At 41.1% G+C, this 9,456-nt stretch overlaps 1 long non-coding RNA gene across 1 annotated transcript in view; it reads right to left on the reverse strand.

Moving 5' to 3' along the window:
• Window positions 1-7,207, reverse strand: part of LOC101176139 — a 187,560-nt gene extending 180,353 nt beyond the window's left edge. The window contains exons 1-4 of the long non-coding RNA XR_001115920.2: window positions 6,707-7,207; window positions 5,792-6,135; window positions 4,768-4,870; window positions 4,144-4,229 (exon numbers count right to left, since the gene is read on the reverse strand). This is a non-coding gene — a long non-coding RNA (uncharacterized LOC101176139). The remainder of the gene's footprint in view (window positions 1-4,143; window positions 4,230-4,767; window positions 4,871-5,791; window positions 6,136-6,706) is intronic.
• Between the last annotated feature and the right edge of the window lie 2,249 nt (window positions 7,208-9,456).

Consider the following 9,456-nt stretch of genomic DNA (forward strand, 5'->3'; position numbering starts at 1 on the left):
AGTGCCAATTTTCCAACAGTGTGGGCTTATTTCATTTTGCTGTGTCACATTTTGTTAATTCTTTGGTAAGTTCAAGTTTATTGTTATTATTCTATCTGTTATGGTGATCTGTGGTCAGTGATCTTTGATATTACTATTGTAATTGTTTTGGGGTGCCACACACTGCACCCATATCAGACAGTAAACTGGTAAATGTGTGTGTTCTTACTGTTCCACTCCAACCAGCCATGTCCCCCATCTCTCCCCTCTCCTCTGGCTTTCTATTCCTTGAGTCAGAAAAAAATATTGAAATTAGGTGAATTAATAATCTTACAATGAACTCTAAGTATTCAAGTAAGAGGAAGGGTCACACATCTTTCATTGTAAATAAAAAACTAGAAATGATTCAGTGAGCCAAGATCACACCACTGCACTCCAGCCTGTGTGACAGAGCAAGGCTCTGTCTAAAAAAAAAAAAAAAAAAAAAAAAACTTAGAAATTATTAAGCTTAGTGAGTATGGCATGTCAAAAACTCAGCCTTTTGTGCCAAACAGCCAAGTTGTGAATGCAAAGGCAAAGTTCTTAAAGGAAACTAAAAGTGCTATTCCCGTGAACATATGAATGATAAGAAGCAAAACAATCTTTTTGTGATATGGATAAAGTTTTAGTAGTCTGGATAGAAGATCAAACTAGCCACAACATTCCCTTAAGTGAAAGCCTAATTCAGAGCAAGCCCCTAACTCTCTTCAATTCTGTGAAGTTTGAGAAAGATGAGGAAGCTGCAGAAAATGAGTTTGAAGCTAGCAGAGGCTGGTTCATGAAGTTTAAGGAAAGAAGCCATCACCATAACATAAAAGTGAAAGGTGAAGTAGCAAGTGCTGATGGAGAGGCTGCAGTAAGTTAACCAGAAGATCTAGTTAAGATAAGTTATCCAGAAGATCTAGTTACGATAATTGATAAAAGTAGCTACACTAAGCAACAGAATTTCACTTTAGACCAAACAGCCTTACATTGTAAGAAGATGCCATCTAGGACTTTCGTAACTACGGAGGAGAAGTCAGTGCCTGGCTTTAAAGCTTCACAAGACAGGGTAACTGTCTTGTTAGGGGCCAATGCAGATGGAGACTTTAGGTTAAAGTCAATGCTCATTTACCATTCTAAAAATCTTAGGGCCCTTTAGAATCATGCTAAATCTACTCTGTATGTGTTCCGTAAATAGAACAACAAAGCCTAGATGACAGCACATCTGGTTACAGAATGGTTTGCTGAATATTTTAAGCCCATGCTTCAGACCTGCTGCTGAAAATCAAAGGTTCCTATCAATAATATAGCTACCCAAGAGTTTTGATAATGCTTTTAGTTATCCAAGAGTTTTGATGAAGATGTACAAGGAGATTAATTTTATTTTATGCCTGTGAACACAGCATTCTTTCCATAGCCCATGGATTGAGAAATAATTTGACTTTCAAACCTCATAACTTAAGAAATACATGTTATAAGGCTACAGTTGCCATAGATAGTGAGTCCTCTGATGAATCTGAGCAAATTAAATTGAAAACTTTCTGGAAAGAATTCAGCACTTTAGAGGTCATTAAGACTATTTGTGATTCATGGGAAGAAGTCAAAATATCAACATTAATAGGAGTTTAAAAGGAGTGGATTCTAACCCTCATTGATGACTTTGAAAGCTTTAGTGGAGGCAAGAACTGTGGATGTGGTAGAAACAGCAAGATAATCAGAATTAGAAGTGGAGCCTGAAGATGTGACAGAATTGTTACAACCTCATGATAAAACTTGAGTGGATGAGAAGTTGCTTCTTATGAGCAAAAAAAAAATAATAATAATAAAAAATAGTTTCTTGAGGGCCGGGCGCGGTGGCTCACGCTTGTAATCCCAGCACTTTGGGAGGCCGAGGCGGGCGGATCATGAGGTCAGGAGATCGAGACCATAATGAAACCCCGTCTCTACTAAAAATACAAAAAAATTAGCCGGGCGTGGTGGCGGGCGCCTGTAGTCCCAGCTACTCAGAGAGGCTGAGGCAGGAGAATGGCGTGAACCCGGGAGGCGGAGCTTGCAGTGAGCCGAGATCGGGCCACTGCACTCCAGCCTGGGTGACAGAGCAAGACTCCATCTCAAAAAAAAAAAAAAAAAAAAAAAAAAAAAAAAAAAATAGTTTCTTGAGATGGGATCCATTCCCAGTGAAGATGTTGTGAGCATTGTTGAAATGACAACAAAAGATTCACTACAATCAACTTAGTTTATAAAGCAGCAGTAGGGCTTGAGAAGATTGACTTCAATTATGAAAGATCTGTAATACTATGGGTAAAGTGCTGTTAAACAGCATTGCAAGCTACAGAGAAATCTTTTGTAAAAAGAAGAGTCAATCAATGCACTAAATTTCATTCTTGTCTTATTTTAGGAAATTGTCATAGCTATCCAACCTTCAGCAACCACCACCCTGATCAGTCAGCAGCAATCAACATTGAGACAAGACCCTCCATCAGCAAAAAAGATTATGATTTGCTGAAGGCCCAAGTTTATTATTTAGCAATAAAGGTTTTTTTGTGTGTGTGTGAGATGGAGTCTCACTCTGTTGCCCAAGCTGGAGTGCAGTGGCATGATCTCGTCTCACTGCAACCTCTGCTTCCTGTGTTCAAGTGATTCTCCTGCCTCAGCCTCCCAAATAGCTGGAACTACAGGCGCCCACCACCACACCTGGCTAATTTTTGTATTTTTAGTAGAGACAACGTTTCACCATATTGGCCAGGCTAGAACTCCTGACTTCTGGTGATCCTCCTGCCTCGGCCTTCCAAAATGCTGGGATTACAGGGATGAGCCACCGCGCCCGGCCAGCAATAAAATATTTTTTTAATTAAGATGTGTACATTTAAGAATGGGCATGGTGGCTCACACCTGTAATCCCAGCACTTTGGGAGGCCGAGACGGGAGGATCACTTGAGTTTAGGAGTTTGAGACCAGCCTGACCAAAATGGTGAGACCCCACCTCTACTTAAAAAAAAAAAAAAAAAAAAAAAGTTTTTAAAAATTAGCTGAGTGTGATGGCATGCACCTCTGTAATCTCAACTACTTGGGAGGCCGAGGGAGGATAATCACTTGAACCTGGAAGGTGGAGGCTGCAGTGAGCCGAGATCGCATCACTGCACTCCAGCCTGGGTGACAGACTGAGACTCAGTCTCAAAAAGTTAAAAAAATCAGATGTGTACATGCTTTAGACATAATGCTATTTCACACACAGTAGACTACAGCGTGTAAACATAACTTTTATATGCACTGGAAAACCAAAAACTTCACGTGACTTGCTTTATGGCAATATTTGCTTTGTTGCAGTGGTCTGTAACCAAACCCACAATATCTCAAGGTGTGCTTGTATATTCATTTTTATAATCTCCTATACACAATATGGATGGATAAGAAATTGAGGCACAAACAGGTTAAATATCTGTCTTAAAGTTGGGCACCTGGTAAATGATAGAGCCAGTATTTGAACTTGGCCATTATTCATTCATTTATTCACCGATTCATTTATTCATTAAACAAATAGTTATGGAGTGCCCATGAGGCATTATTTCCAGACTTCAACACTTTGTGGTATTATTCATTTGGCAAACTAAACTATTCTGTTGCTTAGACAAAGTGTAGGCAGACAAAGGAGGAAAACCAGAAGGGATTACAGGCTCTGAATCAAAGAAAGGCAGAAAAAGGGAAGAGTGAGAGACGAGTTTCAGTTTCAGGTGAGATACCTGAAAGGGCAAAAATTCCTAGGGAATAGCTTTCCTCCTCCAGGGCTCCAGGTCGAATGAATTCCCTGAACTCAGGAACAAGCGTCAAGACTTGTTTTATTGGTATTTACAAAAATAGGTTTTAAAGGATCAGCGATTTGCAGATTCCAGTTGGATGTGTCACACACACACATCTCTCATTCATCACATCTAAGAGAGGGGAGAAGGAAAGACACGGCTTTGAAAGCCTAGATATTTTGAAAGGGGTGTTTTGGGATTTCAGCGATTTCTTTTTCCAGCACCAGCTGTATCTTGGACTGTGTTTTATCTCTCTTTCCCATCTTCCAGGCAGGTCAGTTAACGCTTTTGGGCTGTGTTCAATCAGGGTTAGTGTGTAATAAAGATCCTCTGCATTTAGAATTACCTTTTTTACCTGTAAACCCTCTTGAGGAGGCTGCAAACTCTTTAAAGACAGAAGCTGCTGTATTGATTTTTCACCTGCTTCAGTGCCTTGAGAGGAACAAGGGAAAGAAGGGGAGAGAAAAAGGAGGAAGGAAGAAACAGGCTCAAGGGATATCTATTCTACTTGGTACTTTACAAGGTAGTGTTAATGAAATACACTTAAATCAAGAGTTCTGGGTTCAAGTTCCAGTCCTGACAGTGCCTATACATCCTTGGGTCATCACTCAGACTCTCAGAGCCTCAATTTCTTACTCTGAGAAATGGAAATAATAATGCCTACTTCACCAGATCATTAGGAGAATTAAATAAGGTAATGTATTGGGTAACATTTTGTAACTGTGTGCTACTGTGTAAGTTAAAATTGTATGAAGGTTTAATAAAAGGAACTGTTCTTTAAGACTTCAAGGAGTTTCTGTCAGAAGTTGAAACTAGAGGATTTACCAGGATGTTTCTGGCTTTATAGGGGTCATGTCCCTTTTCAAGACGCCTCAGTTGACCAGTAAACGCATTCCTTTCAAGGTTTAATATTAAAACAATATCAAATTCTGATCTAATCTGGATCAGAAGAGAAAATACTCCAACCTACCATTGTCAACCGCAACACTAGTTGTGTTTAATGGTGATGGAATTCTGTCATTTCCACCAACACTTTTTGAGCATTCTCTGGATGCAGGGTATTCTGGTGTATACTGATAAGAAACAACAACCAAAGATAATTAAGATTGACCTCATCCTCCAAGATGTTTACAGTCTACTTTGCTTCCCTAAGCCTCAGTTTTTCCATCTGCCAAAACAGAAGCTTGGAAGAGATGTCTCCAAGACACTTTCTACCATGACCTTTTGAATTTCGTAACTCTAATTCCAAAATTCAAAGAGTAACTGTTTTACCTCCCACTGAATGATTCTTCTGGTAAAAAAGCTCTCTGCTAGCTAAGCTAGCCAAGACACCATACCTGAAGATAATACCTAAACTTCTGTTTGTGTCCCAGGAATCCCAAATTGATATCACACCAAAACAATGTCATTTATACAATTCATTATACAAGTCACTCATTAATACATTTGCTTAGTTGATTTTCATTAAAATCCTGCAGGGAGCATTATTACACCCATTTTTCAAAAGAGATAACTGAGTCGTAAAAAGATTAAATTATTTGCCCAGGTCACACAGAAAGAAATTAACATGGCCAGGGCATAAGACCAGATTTTCTGTTTTTAAACATATTTTTTTCTCTCCCCTCCACCCTGTAAGAGCTTTTATTACCAAGCGATTGAGAAGCACAGGCTTGGGGACACTGAATTTGACCAAAGAAGCCAATAGAACCATTCCAAAAACCTATGGTTCCCCCTAAAGCATTAGAAAGACTCAGAACGGGTTAAATTCTCCCTGGCTCAGTCCCAACAGACATTAAATTCACCTGTGCTCGCTCTGAAATAAATCAGTGTCCCTTTCTGCTGCTGCTGTTGTCTGGAAATAATGCAAATGCAATGGGCCTTTACTGACATTGTGCTTCCCTGGAAGGATACACATAATAAATTGTCCCTTAATACTGTTAAAGAGACATTTTCCTCTTACTCAGGAGCTTTTGGGGTTGGACTGGGCTACTCACCCCACAAGGAGGAGGACATGTGTCTTGTCACTGGCCCAGTTATTCATGTGGCCTCTCATCTTTCCTTGGCTCACTGCATTGCAATGTTCAAGGATGTACTTCCAGGCCTCCACATCAAGTCATAGGACTTGCCGGTAACCTAGATTGGTTTTCTCATTTGTAATTTGAATTTGTTTTATGTTATGCACTTGTATGTTTATTTATTCGGATGCTTAGAAGCTGAAGATAACTGGTGCTCCTGGTCCATGCCATTCATCAATTGGAAGAATGCCAAGCTGTTTCCGCAGAGGACAGAAGGCATTGGTCTCCCCTGCAGGAAGCCACTGCTGCTCCTTAATTGTTTGCTAGAGGAAGAACCAAGGGTAAAATTTAAAGTAAATGGCTGGCCGAGTTGCACTAATTCATCAAAGCATGTTTCAAGTCAGTAGTCAGAGCATGCATCAGCCCCCGGCGCCACCAGCTTCTACGAGAGTGGAAAAGCCAGCAGACCTCTGAGCAGATGAAATCATTAGGAGGCATTCAGCAGGGCTTGAAAAGCAAAGAGAGAGGAGGTGGGGATTTCTGTGTGTGCTCCCTTTGCCACATGGGAAACACCAGCTGTCTGTGACCTAGTTATTCAAGAAAGGAAACACGGAAGAGAACCCACAAAACTGTTGGCTACATGAGAACCCCATTCTCCAAAGACACACTGGGTATTGAGAAAACAATTAGCATCTTCTAGTCTGACTCTATTTTTTTTTTTTTTTTTTTTTTTTGCTTAGAGATTTTTGGTAGTGATAAAGACAAGCCCAATTACAGTAGCTTAAGAAAATGGAATTTGTAGGGATAGCCCATGGATAGGAAGTAAAAATCCTGGTTCATGAAAGATGGGAAGTGGGAACTGGAATGTTTTTGGAAAATCTGTCAGCATCTCACCTCTTTCTCTTGCTCTCTCTCTCTCTCTCATTACATGGCCCTTTATTTGTGCAACATTTCATTTTCCTACTTCTCTATGAAGGTCTCTCTTCTTGCTTTTAAGCATGAAGCCACTCATTCATTCAGTAAATATTTATTTAATGCTACCAGGTGCTGGCACTGCTCAAGATGCCAGGGCTACAGCAGTCAACAAAACAGACAAAATCCCTGCCCTTGTGAAATGTACACTGTGGTGAGGCAGGCAGAAACTGAACAAGATAAATAAGTAAAAGATACAGTATGCGAGAGGGCAGTGAGTGCTTGGAAGAAAAGATCAAGGGAGGGGAAGTGAAATGCTGGCAAAGTACTTGAAATCTTAAATAGAATGGTCATGGGAGACCCCACTGAGAAAGTCATTTCTGAGTGAAACCTGAAGGAAGTAAGAAGTTAGCACTGCAATTGTCTGGGGCAGAGCATGCTGAGGAGAGGGAATAGCAGGTGCAAAGGGCCTGGGGTGGTTCAAGGAGCCAGCGGAGAGGCCGTTGAGGAAGGAGGTTAAGCAAGTGAGGGGGACTAGTTAGAGGTGAAGTCATAGATCTGCAGGCACAGATCACAGAGGGCTTCCTAGGTCATAGTGAGGACTTAGGCTTCTACTCTGAGTGAGATCAGAAGATCCCAAAAGGCCACCACAAGCTGATATCCACGTGGTCCACCTAATCCAGTAGTCAGTCCTTATTGCTAACTTGCATACAGTCAAGCTCCCTTAGTCTCCAAAAGAGGAGATCCAAGCAACGATACTTCATGTGCAGTCAGCTTCGAGAGTCATCCTGAGTTTTCAAGGCTGACACAAATATCAGTCTAACTACCCAGTCCACCTGTGTAAATATTTGGGGAATAGTGGAGGGTTAAGGAAGAGACCTAGTCTGAGATAAATTGGCCAGGCTCTGCACACATTTGGGTCTGACAGAATTAACTGGCAAATGCTAGTAAGAGTATCAGGACCTTAGGAAATAGAGATCCCTTTAGAAAACTCTAATTCCCAGAAAGATTTTCACATAAGACCTTCACACAAAGACAAAATTAGAATGTGTGTTCTCTCACCATCTCCTTATCTGGAGAGTCCTTAGATGTGGCAGAAGGACCCACAAGAGTTGTCAGAGGCAGTTGTGAGGGGTTGCCAGTCATGTTAGTATTAATAGATACCATGCGAAGTTAGACACGTTTTCGAATAAATTAGAATGAATTAAATATTAACCCAAAATGTCATTATTCTCACTCCCTACCCTCCCAATATGCTTTCCTGATGGAGAAAGAAAGGGTGGCACTGTGGCTGGAATACAGAGCCCACAGGACTTCAGCATGTCCTCCCTTTTGTGACCCTTGGTGGAAAAAGTATGAGAGCCACGTATCTTAGAAATAACTGCCTTTCCTCCCTAGATGCCTGCCACAAAAACAGACATGTTCTAGAACTTTCTTCTCCCCAGTTCCAAGAACACTGAACTCATGATAATGGCCAAACAATGATCTTTTTCTAAGGACAATGTCAGAATGCTTTACTGTGCCATTTTCATAATCAGATGCAAGAAAGTTACCATCTGTAGTTCAGCCATAGCACTTCACATGAAAGAGGAAATGACTAAATATATATTTACATAGCTCTCATGAATATGCATTTTGTAAATGCACAAATATGTACAATTACTTGATAGACTGTTTTGGTTCCTATCTTTCGAATATTTAATACAACTGTAAATGTTTAATTCATATTTACTGAGTTGATTGAACAGTTTCTAAATTATCCCAAGCCTTGCTGGAAACGAGATTGAATGTTTCCAGCATATTTGCACACTAGGATTTGGCCAGGAGAATCCACACTTACTGGTTAAATGATGATTTTCTTAGAAAGCATATTGAATAAGCTGCTGGTGAAATCATCTTGCTGACCACAACATAGAGGGACAGCACCAGATCTAAGTCCACCCATGACCTGCAGAGCCTCTCATGACAAGGCCCCCCTGATGCCTCTTTGCACCTCTGCCTGCACTGCCCCTCATCACTAAGCCACAATCAACCCATGCTCCACCTTCAGTCGGTTGCACCAGCTGCTCCATGTGTCCAGAATGCTCTTCACATAGACATCAAGCCTTTGCTCTAATGTCACCTTTTCAATGAGGTCTATCTTAACCTCTGCATTTAAAATTGCAATCCCATCATCCCCCAGAACTGCTGATAGCCCCTACACTCCCTTATACTTTTTTGTCTATAGCAACCACCCCTCACCACTTTATAACTTCTATGCTTTGTAGTCTGTCTGTGTCCACTCACTAGAATACAAATATCACAAAAGCAGGAATCCACTTTTTTTTTCGTTGAAAAACTCCAAATCCTAGAAGGAAGCTGGCATTTAATATGTGCTCAATAGACATTAGAGGAAGGAAGGAAGGAAGGAAGGAAGGAAGGAAGGAAGGGAGGGAGGGAGGGAGGGAGGGAGGGAGGGAGGAAGGAAGGAAGGAAGGAAGGAAGGAAGGAAGGAAAGAAAGAAAGTCAAGAGACCTGGGCTCAAATCCAGCATGGGAATGAGGCAAGACCAGAGCAGAGGAGATTGTCCCTGAGCTCAGGTGACGCCCACCTGGCCAACTCTCCACAAAGCTGGGTCACACTGTTTAGAGGACAGCTCTTGGCAGTAGTAGTAGTGCTGGTGGGGAGGGCTTTGTCATCATATTGTGTGTGTGTGGTGTGGGACTCTTCCTTAGTTCAGCTAAAGACAAGCT

Source organism: Nomascus leucogenys, chromosome 16, assembly GCF_006542625.1.
Source record: "Nomascus leucogenys isolate Asia chromosome 16, Asia_NLE_v1, whole genome shotgun sequence".
Lineage (NCBI taxonomy): Eukaryota > Metazoa > Chordata > Mammalia > Primates > Hylobatidae > Nomascus > Nomascus leucogenys.